At 48.0% G+C, this 16,400-nt stretch overlaps 1 long non-coding RNA gene across 2 annotated transcripts in view; it reads right to left on the bottom strand.

The window, feature by feature from the left end:
• Positions 1-16,400, bottom strand: part of LOC134890190 (uncharacterized) — a 594,901-nt gene that overhangs the window by 534,040 nt on the left and 44,461 nt on the right. The window lies entirely within an intron of this gene.

Below are 16,400 nucleotides of genomic sequence, written 5' to 3'. Positions count from 1 at the left end.
AGATATGTTACTGTTTTGATGTATCTCATTTGCTCTTTTTTCTCCTCTTCTCTCCTCTATTTACCCTACCAGCTGTGACTTGTACCCCTGATGAAGTCCATAATGGACGAAACGCGTTGGGTTTTATGAGATATATATAGCATACACTGTTTCTGCATAAATGTGTATTGTGCTTATGGAACAACGTGTATGACAAATTTTAACGTGTATTAAAAATAATCTTTCTATCATTCCGGTTATGCTGGTTGGATTTTACTTTGAGTAATTATTTCAATTTTAATTATGCCATTGTATCTGTGCGCACTCTGAATATTTGTGTTATATTTTATCTATCGTCTCCCACTAGCAGGGAGACTTTTCAAGAGGTGCTGCCCTATCCTTGGTACAGCGCGAATTAAGGGTATTGTTGTATATTATATATATATATATATATATATATTTCATTAATAACCCCCTCGGTCAATGGTTGTCAGTATTTTGATTGCAGGTAAATTGGCAGCATCCCGATTGTGCATATTACATTTAAACCAATGGTGTATATTAGTTTAAGAATGCTAAAAGCTAATAGTTTAAGAATACCTGGGTACTGTTTATAGTTCCACCTAATTGAGAGATAACTATTTTATAAAGTATTCCTGTAGTGTAACAAAGACAACTTAAACAACCTTAACATTTTTTTTTAAATCTATCTTGTAAAAATGCAACTTACACCCTGGGACAGGACTCAGGAGGACTCTGTGTGTGTGTCTCTTTCTCTCTAGACCTGAATGCTCTCATTAGATAACAGGTTACACAGGACTCTGCCACCTAGACGGGGAGGAGAAGCTGGGATCCCTGGATGACTTGCAGCTCTCTCCCCCACCTATCTCTCCTCTGGTCGAAAAGCTGAGTCGCTATCTCATGAAACATGATACTGCTGTGTCTCTGCCTGTACTGCATACTGTCCTGCTCTGTTTAGCAGCCTGGTTCTGCTGTTGCACAAGAGGGAGAGCTAGTGATGTCAGTGTGCTCCATCCGGGGGGCCCAGACTACAGTATGCCCTAACCCCCCTCTCCCCTTAATTTGGCTATGGATACAGGCCAGTGATCAGGATTGGAAAAACAGGCTCAAACCCCAAATATAAGGCAAATGCCTTGTTTACATATAGATAGTAAGGTTCAGAAAACAGATCAGGTGAGTAATAGTTGATCAGACAAGCAATAGCGACTATTGCACTAAGTTATTAAAGACTTTTTGCTCACAAAGCAATGCATTGAGGAAGCTTATAAATCTATTACCTGCTGATTCTAGCAGATGTGATCCCAATGTGCTGAAACAATAATAAGGAGTTGTGAGGCAGGCACGTGCGTAAGAAGGACGTCACCATATCTTTCTCTTAGGGCAGTGATTCCCAAACTGTGTGCCTAGGCACCCTGGGGTGCCTCGGGACACTTGCAGGGGTGCCTTGGATTGGTTGTCAAGAACCAATTCAAATATTTATGGTCAATGTAATAGGCAAAACCAGTGCTGGTGTCTTCCAATCATAAATTATGTGGAAAAACAGAAATAGATCCTGTCCCTCACCACATAATTGAACCTAAGGATGGCATATAAGCACATTTTACTTAATTTTATATTTTTTTCAATAAGAAACTTTTGGCCTAGGGGCGGCGTGAAAACAATTCTGACACTCTAGGGCGCCGTCACTCAAAAATGTTTGGGAACCACTGTCTTAGGGGATAAAAGTTCCATAGATTTGGCTGGGAGTTTTCTATCCAGCTTCTGTAGATAATGTAGATGGACTTTCTTGAGGAGCAGAACAACATACACATAGTTAACTCTGACCCAGGACCTTTCTTCAGATCTATAGCCCTACCAATCGAATGGATAAAAAGTCACTAGAAAAAAATAAGAATTTACTTACCGATAATTCTATTTCTCGGAGTCCGTAGTGGATGCTGGGGTTCCTGAAAGGACCATGGGGAATAGCGGCTCCGCAGGAGACAGGGCACAAAAGTAAAGCTTTCCGATCAGGTGGTGTGCACTGGCTCCTCCCCCTATGACCCTCCTCCAAGCCAGTTAGGTACTGTGCCCGGACGAGCGTACACAATAAGGGAGGAATTTTGAATCCCGGGTAAGACTCATACCAGCCACACCAATCACACCGTACAACTTGTGATCTAAACCCAGTTAACAGTATGATAACAGCGGAGCCTCTGAAAAGATGGCTCACAACAATAAAAACCCGATTTTTGTAACTATGTACAAGTATTGCAGATAATCCGCACTTGGGATGGGCGCCCAGCATCCACTACGGACTCCGAGAAATAGAATTATCGGTAAGTAAATTCTTATTTTCTCTATCGTCCTAGTGGATGCTGGGGTTCCTGAAAGGACCATGGGGATTATACCAAAGCTCCCAAACGGGCGGGAGAGTGCGGATGACTCTGCAGCACCGAATGAGAGAACTCCAGGTCCTCCTTAGCCAGGGTATCAAATTTGTAGAATTTAGCAAACGTGTTTGCCCCTGACCAAGTAGCTGCTCGGCAAAGTTGTAAAGCCGTGACCCCTCGGGCAGCCGCCCAAGATGAGCCCACCTTCCTTGTGGAATGGGCATTTACATATTTTGGCTGTGGCAGGCCTGCCACAGAATGTGCAAGCTGAATTGTATTACACATCCAACTAGCAATAGTCTGCTTAGAAGCAAGAGCACCCAGTTTGTTGGGTGCATACAGGATAACAGCAAGTCAGTTTTCCTGACTCCAGCCGTCCTGGAACATATTTTCAGGGCCCTGACAACATCTAGCAACTTGGAGTCCTCCAAGTCCCTAGTAGGTGCAAGGCACCACAATAAGCTGGTTCAGGTGAAACACTGACACCACCTTAGGGAGAGAACTGGGGACGAGTCCGCAGCTCTGCCCTGTCCGAATGGACAAACAGATATGGGCTTTTTTGAGAAAAAACCACCAATTTGACACTCGCCTGGTCCAGGCCAGGGCCAAGAGCATGGTCACTTTTCATGTGAGATGCTTCAAATCCACAGATTTGACTGGTTTTAAACCAATGTGATTTGAGGAATCCCAGAACTACGTTGAGATCCCACAGTGCCACTGGAGGCACAAAAGGGGGTTGTATATGCAATACTCCCTTGACAAACTTCTGGACTTCAGGAACTGAAGCCAATTCTTTCTGGAAGAAAATCGACAGGGCCGAAATTTGAACCTTAATGGACCCCAATTTGAGGCCCATAGACACTCCTGTTTGCAGGAAATGCAGGAAACGACCGAGTTGAAATTTCTTTGTGGGGCCTTCCTGGCCTCACACCACGCAACATATTTTCGCCACATGTGGTGATAATGTTGTGCGGTCACCTCCTTTCTGGCTTTGACCAGGGTAGGAATGACCTCTTCCGGAATGCCTTTTTCCCTTAGGATCCGGCTTTCCACCGCCATGCCGACAAACGCAGCTGCGGTAAGTCTTGGAACAGACATGGTACTTGCTGAAGCAAGTCCCTTCTTAGCGGCAGAGGCCATAAGACCTCTGTAAGCATCTCTTGAAGTTCCGGGTACCAAGTCCTTCTTGGCCAATCCGGAGCCATGAGTATAGTTCTTACTCCTCTACGTCTTATAATTCTCAGCACCTTAGGTATGAGAAGCAGAGGAGGGAACACATACACCGACTGGTACACCCACGGTGTTACCAGAACGTCCACAGCTATTGCCTGAGGGTCTCTTGACCTGGCGCAATACCTGTCCCGTTTTTTGTTCAGACGGGACGCCATCATGTCCACCTTTGGTATTTCCCAACGGTTTACAATCATGTGGAAAAAACTTCCCGATGAAGTTTCCACTCTCCCGGGTGGAGGTCGTGCCTGCTGAGGAAGTCTGCTTCCCAGTTTCCATTCCCGGGATGAAACACTGCTGACAGTGCTATCACATGATTTTCCGCCCAGCGAAAAGTCCTGCTTCTTGTGTCGCCCTGTCTGTTTACGTGGGCGACTGCCGTGATGTTTTTCCCACTGGATCAATACCGGCTGACCTTGAAGCAGAGGTCTTGCTAAGCTTAGAGCATTATAAATTTACCCTTAGCTCCAGTATATTTATGTGGAGAAAAGTCTCCAGACTTGATCACACTCCCTGGAAATTTTTTCCTTGTGTGACTGCTCCTCAGCCTCTCGGGCTGGGCTCCGTGGTCACCAGCATCCAATCCTGAATGCCGAATCTGCGGCCCTCTAGAAGATGAGCACTCTATAACCACCACAGGAGAGACACCCTTGTCCTTGGATATAGGGTTATCCGCTGATGCATCTGAAGATGCGATCCGGACCATTTGTCCAGCAGATCCCACTGAAAAGTTCTTGCGTGAAATCTGCCGAATGGAATTGCTTCGTAGGAAGCCACCATTTTTACCAGGACCCTTGTGCAATGATGCACTGTTTTTAGGAGGTTCCTGACTAGCTCGGATAACTCCCTGGCTTTCTCTTCCGGGAGAAACACCTTTTTCTGGACTGTGTCCAGAATCATCCCTAGGCACAGCAGACGTGTCGTCGGGATCAGCTGCGATTTTGGAATATTTTGAATCCACCTGTGCTGTTGTAGCAGTATCCGAGATAGTGCTACTCCGACCTCCAACTGTTCCCTGGACTATGCCCTTATCAGGAGATCGTCCAAGTAAGGGATAATTAAGACGCCTTTTCTTCGAAGAAGAATCATCATTTCGGCCATTACCTTGGTAAAGACCCGGGGTGCCGTGGACAATCCAAACGGCAGCGTCTGAAACTGATAGTGACAGTTCTGCACCACGAACCTGAGGTACCCTTAGTGAGAAGGGCAAATTTGGGACATAGAGGTAAGCATCCCTGATGTCCCGGGACACTATATAGTCCCCTTCTTCCTGGTTCGTTATCACTGCTCTGAGTGACTCCATCTTGATTTGAACCTTTGTAAGTGTTCAAAAAATTTTTTAGAATAAGTCTCACCTAGCCTTCTGGCTTCAGTACCACAATATAGTGTGGAATAATACCCCTTTTCTTGTAGTAGGAGGGGTAATTTAATTATCACCTGCTGGGAATACAGCTTGTGAATTTTTTCCCATACTGCCTCCTTGTCGGAGGGAGACCTTGGTAAAGCAGACTTCAGGAGCCTGCGAAGGGGAAACGTCTCGACATTCCAATCTGTACCCCTGGGATACTACTTGTAGGATCCAGGGAACCTGTACGGTCTCAGCGCCATGCTGAGAACTTGTCAGAAGCGGTGGAACGCTTCTGTTCCTGGGAATGGGCTGCCTGCTGCAGTCTTCTTCCCTTTCCTCTATCCCTGGGCAGATATGATCTTATAGGGACGAAAGGACTGAGGCTGAAAAGACGGTGTCTTTTTCTGGAGAGATGTGACTTAGGGTAAAAACGGCGGATTTTCCAGCAGTTGCCGTGGCCACCAGGTCCGATGGACCGACCCCAAATAACTCCTCTTCCTTTATACGGCAATACACCTTTGTGCCGTTTGGAATCTGCATCACCTGACCACTGTCGTGTCCATAACATCTTCTGGCAGATATGGACATCGCATTTACTTTTGATGCCAGAGTGCAAATATCCCTCTGTGCATCTCGCATATATAGAAATGCATCCTTTAAATGCTCTATAGTCAATAAAATACTGTCCCTGTCAAGGGTATCAATATTTTTAGTCAGGGAATCCGACCAAGCCACCCCAGCTCTGCACATCCAGGCTGAGGCGATCGCTGGTCGCAGTATAACACCAGTATGTGTGTATATACTTTTTATGATATTTTCCAGCCTCCTGTCAGCTGGTCCTTGAGGACGGCCCTATCTATAGACGGTACCGCCACTTGTTTTGATAAGCGTGTGAGCGCCTTATCCACCCTAAGGGGTGTTTCCCAACGCGTCCTAACTTCTGGCGGGAAAGGGTATACCGCCCATAATTTTCTATCGGGGGGAACCCACGCATCATCACACACTTTATTTAATTTATCTGATTCAGGAAAAACTACGGTAGTTTTTTCACATCCCACATAATACCCTCTTTTGTGGTACTTGTAGTATCAGAAATATGTAACACCTCCTTCATTGCCTTTAACGTGTGGCCCTAATAAGGAATACGTTTGTTTATTCACCGTCGACACTGGATTCAGTGTCCCTGTCTGTGTCTGTGTCGACCGACTAAAGTAAACGGGCGTTTTAAAACCCCTGACGGTGTTTTTGAGACGTCTGGACCGGTACTAATTGTTTGTCGGCCGTCTCATGTCGTCAACCGACCTTGCAGCGTGTTGACATTATCACGTAATTTCCTAAATAAGCCATCCATTCCGGTGTCGACTCCCTAGAGAGTGACATCACCATTACAGGCAATTGCTCCGCCTCCTCACCAACATCGTCCTCATACATGTCGACACACACGTACCGACACACAGCACACACACAGGGAATGCTCTGATAGAGGACAGGACCCACTAGCCCTTTGGAGAGACAGAGGGAGAGTTTACCAGCACACACCAAAAACGCTATAATTATATAGGGACAACCTTATATAAGTGTTTTCCCTTATAGCATCTTTTTTATATATTTCTAACGCCAATTTAGTGCCCCCCCTCTCTGTTTTAACCCTGTTTCTGTAGTGCAGTGCAGGGGAGAGCCTGGGAGCCTTCCCTCCAGCCTTTCTGTGAGGGAAAATGGCGCTGTGTGCTGAGGAGATAGGCCCCGCCCCTTTTTCGGCGGCCTCGTCTCCCGCTCTTAACGGATTCTGGCAGGGGTTAAATATCTCCATATAGCCTCCGGAGGCTATATGTGAGGTATTTTTAGCCAAAATAGGTATTCATTTGCCTCCCAGGGCGCCCCCCTCCCAGCGCCCTGCACCCTCAGTGACTGCCGTGTGAAGTGTGCTGAGAGGAAAATGGCGCACAGCTGCAGTGCTGTGCGCTACCTTTAGAAGACTGAGGAGTCTTCTGCCGCCGATTCTGGACCTCTTCTTACTTCAGCATCTGCAAGGGGGCCGGCGGCAAGGCTCCGGTGACCATCCAGGCTGTACCTGTGATCGTCCCTCTGGAGCTGATGTCCAGTAGCCAAGAAGCCAATCCATCCTGCACGCAGGTGAGTTCACTTCTTCTCCCCTAAGTCCCTCGTTGCAGTGATCCTGTTGCCAGCAGGACTCACTGTAAAATAAAAAACCTAAGCTAAACTTTTCTAAGCAGCTCTTTAGGAGAGCCACCTAGATTGCACCCTTCTCGGCCGGGCACAAAAATCTAACTGGCTTGGAGGAGGGTCATAGGGGGAGGAGCCAGTGCACACCACCTGATCGGAAAGCTTTACTTTTGTGCCCTGTCTATTGCGGAGCCGCTATTCCCCATGGTCCTTTCAGGAACCCCAGCATCCACTAGGACGATAGAGAAATAGGATTTTGATACCTACCGGTAAATCCTTTTCTCTAAGTCCGTAGAGGATGCTGCGAATGCTTCAAGAACCATGATGTATAGACGGGATCCGCAGGAGACATGGGCACTTTAAGACTTTAAAAGGGGTGTGAACTGGCTCCTCCCTCTATGCCCCTCCTCCAGACTCCAGTTATAGGAACTGTGCCCAGGGAGACGGACATTTCGAGGAAATAATTTATTGTTAAACCACGGTGAGCATTGTACCAGCTCACACCTCCAGTATGCCGCGAAACGTGGCATTCAATAGAATACCAGCCGACGGCATGAAGAATATGCAGCAATACGCTGACATAAAAAGTAACACAACCTATGTGTGTAAACACAACCAGTAACAGCATAACGCATGCTATGGCCTGAATATCGTCAGCAACAGGCTGACTTAAACACAACACACCATGAGTGTAAACATACCCAATGACTGCAGATACAGTACGCACTGGGACGGGCGCCCAGCATCCTCTACGGACTAAGAGAAAAGGATTTACTGGTAGGTATCAAAATCCTATTTTCTCATACGTCCTAGAGGATGCTGGGGATGCTTCAAGAACCATGGGGTTTATACAAAAGCTCTAGAACGGGCGGGAGAGTGCGGATGACTCTGCAGCACCGATTGACCAAACAAGAGGTCCTCCTCAGCCAGGGTATCAAAGTTGTAAACTTCGCAAAGGTGTTTGATCCCAACCAAATAGCAGCTTGGCAAAGCTGTAATGCCGAGGCCCCTCGGCAGCCGCCCAGAATGAGCCCACCTTTCTGGTAGAATGGGCCTTCACCGATTTCGGTAACAGCAATACTGCCGTAGAATGAGCCTGCTGAATCGTATTACAGATCCAGCGTGCAATAGTCTGCTTGGAAGCAGGAGCCCCAATCCTGTTGGGAGCCCACAGGACAAACAGAGCCTCTGTTTTCCTAATCTGAGCCGTTCTGGCGCCATAGATTTTCAAAGCTCTGACCACATCGAGAGACCTCGATTCCACCAAGGCGTCAGTAGCCACTGGCACCCCAATAGGCTTTACGTGAAACGATGAAACCACTTTTGCAAGAAATTGCTGACAAGTTCTCCACTCCGCTCTATCTGCATGGAAGATTAAAAAGGGGGCTTTTGTGAGACAAAGCCGCCAATACAGACACCCACCTTGTGGATGCCAAGGCCAACAGCATGACCACTTTCCAAGTAAGGAATTCCAACTCAACCTTACGCAAAGGCTCAAACCAATGAGACTGAAGGAACTGCAACACCACGTAAGATCCCACGGTGCCACAGGGGCACAAAGGGAGGTCGGATGTGCAGCATGCCCTTCACGAAGGTCTGAACTTCTGGAAGGGAAGCCAATTCTTTCTGAAAGAAAATAGTTAAGGCTGAAATTCGTAAACTAATGGAGCCTAACTTTAGGCCCGCATCCACATCTGCTTGCAAAAAATGGCGCAACAGCCCCAGCTGAAATTTTTCCGTTGGAGCCTTCCTGGATTCACACCAAGACACATATTTTCTCCAAATACGGTGGTAAAGCATCGCCGTTACTTCTTTTCTAGCCTGAAGCAGTGTGGGAATGACATCACTGGAAATACCCTTTCGGGCTAGGATATGGCGTTCAATCGCCATGCCGTTAAACGCAGCCGTGGTAAGTCTTGATACACGCACGGTCCTTGCTGTAACAGGTCCTCTCGCAGAGGAAGAGACCAGGGATCTTCGATGAGTAATTCTTGAAGATCTGGATACCAGGCCCTCCTTGGCCAGTCCGGAACAATGAGGATCGCCTGAACCTTTGTTCTTCTTATGATCTTTATCCCTTCGGAAAGAGTGGAAATGAAGGGAACTCATAGACCGACTGAAACACCCACGGTGTCACCAGGGCGTCCACCGCTATTGCTTGAGGGTCCATTGACCTGGGACCATATCTCTGAAGTTTCTTGTTGAGGCGAGACGCCATCATGTCTATTTGAAGAATTCCCCAAAGACTTGTCACTTTTGTGAACCACTTGATGAAGACCCCATTCTCCTGGATGGAGATCGTGTCTGCTGAGGAAGTCTGTTTCCCAGTTGTCTACACCCGGAATGAAGACCGCTAGTAGAGCGTTTACATGCCTTTCCGCCCAGCGGAAAACTCTTGTGGCTTCTGCCATTGCCGCTTTTTTTCTTCGTTCCGCCCTAGCGGTTTACTTACGCCACTGCTGTTAAGTTGTCCGACTGAATTAAGACGGGCAGATTGCGAAGATGTTCCGCTTGCAGACGGCCGTTGTAAATAGCCCTTAATTCCAGAATGCTTATTGCAGATAAGCTTCCCGGCTTGACCTTTTCCCCCGGAAATTCTTCCCCTGGAAAGACTGCTCCCCAGCCTCGGAGACTTGTATCCATGGACACCAGGATCTAATCCTGGATCCCGAACCTTCGTCCCTCTAGGTGAGAACTGTGCAGCCACCACAGGAGAGATATTCTGGTCCTGGAAAATAGGATTATTTCCGGTGCATGTGCAGGTGAGACCCGGACCACATGTCCAACTGGTCCCGCTCAAACCACTCTGGCATTTAACCTGCTCACTGAATGGCCTCGTAGGCTGCAACCATCTTCTTCATCAATGGAATGTATTGATGGATTTACACTGTTGCAAATTTGATCTGACTCTGGATCCTCAGCTCTCTTCCTCTGGAAAAACCAAACTCTCAACAGTTCTGTATCTAACCTTATTCCCAACTCCGACATCCGTGTCATAGTGTGCAACAGTGATTCTGGCAAGTTCAGGAACCAACCACTGTGTTGAAGAACTGTCAGAGAGGAAACAACGATTTGTACCACCTGTTTCTTGACCTCGCCGTAGTCAGGAGAGTGTCCCAGTACAGAATAATAATGGCTTTTACTACTGAAGGAAAACCATCATACTGCCATCACTCCGGTGAAATGGCAATGACAATCCTGAATAGCAAACCCAGGTAAGCCTAATGCGGAGAAAACCGCACTTAAACCCTCTTTCTCCTTTTACAGACTGGAGATCTCTGCCCTGAGAGATTCGTCTTACTGTAGTTCAACTTCTTAAGTAGAAATTTTGGGAGTGTTCTGACCGAGCTGTCCGGGCTCAGAAGCACGAAAAAGCTTGAATAACAGCTTTTTTTTTATTTTTTATTGTGACAGGGACAGCAGGACAATGTCCTGAACCTGACCCAACTCTTGTATGGCTTTGCATACTACCTCCCCGTCCAGAGGAGAATCGGTAAGATCTATTTGAAAAATCAGTGAGGGGAATCATCTGGAAACTCCAGTATGTCCCCCTTGGGACTCTATTCTTAACTCACTGGTCCCTGTCCATTCCAGGACTGACTGAAGAGTATTAGACGTGATCCCACCGGTGTGGGCTCCCGCAAGATAGACCCAGCGACATGCGGTGGATGTGGTAGAAACAGAGGATGATATCTGTTTCTGCGAACTTGAATAGGCTGCTGACCTCTTACCTTTTCACCTTCCTCTACCTGCAAAGAAGGGGAAAAACGGTATCCATCCGGTCAAAATGACTGCATCCTACCAAAATGCGCCACCAACCGTTGTGAGGGAACATAGCTCAAGAAGGTAGACTTACCAGTGGTATCTGCCGAGATCAACTTAACAAAGCCATCCCCAAACCAGGTTTCACCTTCATAGGGAAGATACTCCAGTACTTCTCGGAGTCAACCTCAGCATTCCATTGGTGAATCTACAACACCCTCCTAGCCGAGACCGCCATGGAATTGGCCCGTGCACCCAAGAGTCCCATACCTCTTGTAGTCGCACGGCAGTATGCTTCGATGTTCTAGATATGACCCAATGTAAGGAGTATCCCATCTCTCCCCAGGGTGATTATACCGGATGACAAGGCAACCGACCATTTCTGAATACAAGCACTCCCCCATGCGCATGTAATGCAAATATAATCAAAGCATATAATTAAAAATAAGATTTTACTTACCGATAAATCTATTTCTCGTAGTCCGTAGTGGATGCTGGGACTCCGTCAGGACCATGGGGAATAGCGGCTCCGCAGGAGATAGGGCACAAAATTTAAAAGTTTGACCACTAGGTGGTGTGTACTGGCTCCTCCCCCTATGACCCTCCTCCAAGCCTCAGTTAGGATACTGTGCCCGGACGAGCGTACACAATAAGGAAGGATTTTGAATCCCGGGTAAGACTCATACCAGCCACACCAATCACACCGTACAACTTGTGATCTGAACCCAGTTAACAGTATGACAAACGTAGGAGCCTCTGAACAGACGGCTCACAACAATAACAACCCAATTTTTTTGTAACAATAACTATGTACAAGTATTGCAGGCACTTGGGATGGGCGCCCAGCATCCACTACGGACTACGAGAAATAGATTTATCGGTAAGTAAAATCTTATTTTCTCTGACGTCCTAGTGGATGCTGGGACTCCGTCAGGACCATGGGGATTATACCAAAGCTCCCAAAACGGGCGGGAGAGTGCGGATGACTCTGCAGCACCGAATGAGAGAACTCCAGGTCCTCCTTAGCCAGGGTATCAAATTTGTAGAATTTTACAAACGTGTTCTCCCCTGACCACGTAGCTGCTCGGCAGAGTTGTAATGCCGAGACCCCTCGGGCAGCCGCCCAAGATGAGCCCACCTTCCTTGTGGAATGGGCCTTGACAGATTTAGGCTGTGGCAGGCCTGCCACAGAATGTGCAAGTTGAATTGTGCTACAAATCCAACGAGCAATCGTCTGCTTATATATTTTCAATGCTCTGACAACGTCCAGCAACTTGGAATCCTCCAAATCGCTAGTAGCCGCAGGCACCACAATAGGCTGGTTCAGGTGAAACGCTGAAACCACCTTAGGCAGAAAGTGAGGACGCGTCCGCAGTTCTGCCCTGTCCGAATGGAAAATCAGATATGGGCTTTTATACGATAAAGCCGCCAATTCTGACACTCTCCTGGCTGAAGCCAGGGCCAGTAGCATGGTTACTTTCCATGTAAGATATTTCAAATCCACCGATTTGAGTGGCTCAAACCAATGGGATTTGAGAAAATCCAAAACTACATTAAGATCCCACGGTGCCACTGGGGGCACAACCGGGGGCTGTATATGTAGTACTCCTTTTACAAAAGTCTGGACTTCAGGAACTGAAGCCAATTCTTTCTGGAAGAAAATCGACAGGGCCGAAATTTGAACCTTAATGGACCCTAATTTGAGGCCCATAGACAATCCTGTTTGCAGGAAATGTAGGAATCGACCCAGTTGAAATTCCTCCGTCGGGGCCTTCCTGGCCTCACACCACGCAACATATTTTCTCCAAATGCAGTGATAATGTTGTGCAGTCACCTCCTTCCTGGCTTTTACCAGGGTAGGGATGACCTCTTCCGGAATGCCTTTTTCCCTTAGGATTCGGCGTTCAACCGCCATGCCGTCAAACGCAGCCGCGGTAAGTCTTGGAATAGACACGGTCCCTGCTGAAGCAGGTCCCGTCTTAGAGGTAGAGGCCACGGATCTTCCGTGAGCATCTCCTGAAGTTCCGGGTACCAAGTTCTTCTTGGCCAATCCGGAGCCACGAGTATCGTTCTTACTCCCCTTTGCCGTATAATTCTCAGTACTTTTGGTATGAGAGGCAGAGGAGGAAACACATACACTGACTGGTACACCCATGGTGTTACCAGAGCGTCTACAGCGATTGCCTGAGGGTCTCTTGACCTGGCGCAATACCTGTCCAGTTTTTTGTTGAGGCGGGACGCCATCATGTCCACCATTGGTCTTTCCCAATGGACCACAATCATGTGGAAGACTTCTGGATGAAGTCCCCACTCTCCCGGGTGCAGATCGTGTCTGCTGAGGAAGTCTGCTTCCCAGTTGTCCACTCCCGGGATGAACACAGCTGACAGTGCTAACACATGATTTTCTGCCCAGCTGAGAATCCTTGCAGCTTCTGCCATTGCCCTCCTGCTTCTTGTGCCGCCCTGTCTGTTTACGTGGGCGACTGCCGTGATGTTGTCCGACTGAATCAACACCGGCTGACCCTGAAGCAGAGGTTTTGCCAGGCTTAGAGCATTGTAGATTGCTCTTAGCTCCAGTATATTTATGTGAAGAGACGTCTCCAGGCTTGACCACACGCCCTGGAAGTTTCTTCCCTGTGTGACCGCTCCCCAGCCTCTCAGGCTGGCATCCGTGGTCACTAGGACCCAGTTCTGTATGCCGAATCTGCGGCCCTCTAACAGATGAGCACTCTGCAACCACCATAGCAGAGACACTCTTGTCCTTGTGGACAATTTTATCCGCTGATGCATCTGCAGATGCGATCCGGACCATTTGTCCAGCAGATCCCACTGAAAAGTTCGTGCATGGAATCTGCCGAATGGAATCGCTTCGTAAGAAGCTACCATTTTTCCCAGGACTCTTGTGCATTGATGCACAGATACTTTTCCTGGTTTTAGGAGGTTCCTGACTAGATCGGATAACTCCCTGGCTTTCTCCTCCGGAAGAAATACCTTTTTCTGAACAGTGTCCAGAATCATCCCTAGGAACAACAGACGTGTCGTCGGGATCAGTTGGGATTTTGGAAAATTCAGAATCCACCCGTGTTGTTGTAGCACTACTTGGGTTAGTGCTACTCCGACCTCCAGCTGTTCTCTGGATCTTGCCCTTATCAGGAGATCGTCCAAGTAAGGGATAATTAAGACGCCTTCTCTTCGAAGAAGGATCATTATTTCGGCCATTACCTTGGTAAAGACCCGGGGTGCCGTGGACAATCCAAACGGCAGCGTCTGAAACTGATAATGACAGTTTTGGACCACGAACCTGAGGTACCCTTGGTGTGAAGGACAAATTGGAACATGAAGGTAAGCATCCTTGATGTCCAAGGACACCATAAAATCCCCTTCTTCCAGATTCGCTATCACTGCTCTGAGTGACTCCATCTTGAACTTGAATTTTTGTATGTACAGGTTCAGAGATTTTAGATTTAGAATCGGTCTTACCGAGCCGTCCGGCTTCGGTACCACAAATAGCGTGGAGTAATACCCCTGTCCCTGTTGTAGGAGGGGTACCTTGACTATCACCTGCTGAGAATACAGCTTGTGAATGGCCTCCAATACCGTCGCCCTGTCGGAGGGAGACGTTGGCAAAGTAGACTTTAGGAAACGGCGAGGAGGGGACTTCTCGAATTCCAACCTGTAACCCTGAGATACTACCTGCAGGATCCAGGGGTCCACCTGCGAGTGAGCCCACTGTGCGCTGAAATGTTTGAGGCGACCCCCCACCGCCCCTGAGTCTGCTTGTAAGGTCCCAGCGTCATGCTGACGCCTTTGTAGAAGCCGGGGAGGGCTTCTGCTCCTGGGAAGGAACTGCTTGTTGCAGTCTCTAACCCTTTCCTTTGCCTCGGGGCAAATAGGAATGTCCTTTTGCTCGTTTGTTCTTATAGGAACGAAAGGACTGCGGCTGAAAAGCCTGCGGCTTTTTCTGCTGGGAGGTGACCTGGGGTAAAAAGGTGGATTTTCCGGCCGTTGCCGTGGCCACCAGATCCGATAGACCGACCCCAAATAATTCCTCCCCCTTATACGGCAATACTTCCATATGTCGTTTGGAATCCGCATCACCTGACCACTGGCGCGTCCATAAACTTCTTCTGGCAGATATGGACATCGCACTTACTCTTGATGCCAGAGTGCAAATATCTCTCTGTGCATCTCGCATATAAAGAAATGCATCCTTTAACTGCTCTATAGTCAGTAAAATACTGTCCCTATCCAGGGTATCAATATTTTCAGACAGTGACTCCGACCAAGCCACGCCAGCACTGCACATCCAGGCTGAGGCGATTGCTGGTCTCAGTATAACACCCGTATGTGTGTATATACTTTTTAATGTATTCTCCAGCCTCCTATCAGCTGGATCCTTGAGGGCGGCCGTATCAGGAGACGGTAACGCCACTTGCTTTGATAAGCGTGTGAGCGCCTTATCCACCCTAGGAGGTGTTTCCCAGCGCACCCTAACCTCTGGCGGGAAAGGGTATAATGCCAATAACTTCTTTGAAATTAGCAGTTTTCTATCTGGGGTAACCCACGCTTCATCACACACTTCATTCAGTTCCTCTGATTCAGGAAAAACTATCGGTAGTTTTTTCACACCCCACATAATACCCCTTTTTGTGGTACTTGCAGTATCAGAGATATGCAAAGCCTCCTTCATTGCCGTGATCATATAACGTGTGGCCCTACTGGAAAATACGTTTGTTTCTTCACCGTCGACACTGGATTCAGTGTCAGTGTCTGGGTCTGTGTCGACCGACTGAGGTAAAGGGCGTTTTACAGCCCCTGACGGTGTCTGAGACGCCTGGACAGGTACTAACTGGTTTGCCGGCTGTCTCATGTCGTCAACCGACTTTTGTAGCGTGCTGACACTATCCCGTAATTCCATAAACAAAGCCATCCATTCTGGTATCGACTCCCTAGGGGGTGACATCACCATTACAGGCAATTGCTCCGCCTCCACGCCAACATCGTCCTCATACATGTCGACACACACGTACCGACACACAGCAGACACACAGGGAATGCTCTGATAGAAGACAGGACCCCACTAGCCCTTTGGGGAGACAGAGGGAGAGTTTGCCAGCACACACCCAAGCGCTATAAATATATATAGGGACAACCTTAATAAGTGTGTTCCCTTTATAGCAGCTCAAATATTATAAATATCGCCAATAAGTGCCCCCCCTCTCTGTTTTTACCCTGTTTCTGTAGTGCAGTGCAGGGGAGAGTCCTGGGAGCCTTCCTCGCAGCGGAGCTGGGCAGGAAAATGGCGCTGTGTGCTGAGGAGAATAGGCCCCGCCCCCTTTTCGGCGGGCTTCTTCTCCCGGTTTTTTTTGGAACCTGGCAGGGGTTAAATACATCCATATAGCCCCAGGGGCTATATGTGACATATTTTAGCCAGAATAGGTATATTACATTGCTGCCCAGGGCGCCCCCCCCAGCGCCCTGCACCCTCAGTGACCGCTGGTGTG

This window comes from Pseudophryne corroboree, chromosome 1 (assembly GCF_028390025.1).
Source record: "Pseudophryne corroboree isolate aPseCor3 chromosome 1, aPseCor3.hap2, whole genome shotgun sequence".
NCBI lineage: Eukaryota > Metazoa > Chordata > Amphibia > Anura > Myobatrachidae > Pseudophryne > Pseudophryne corroboree.
This window is presented reverse-complemented; position numbering and strand designations above follow the sequence as displayed.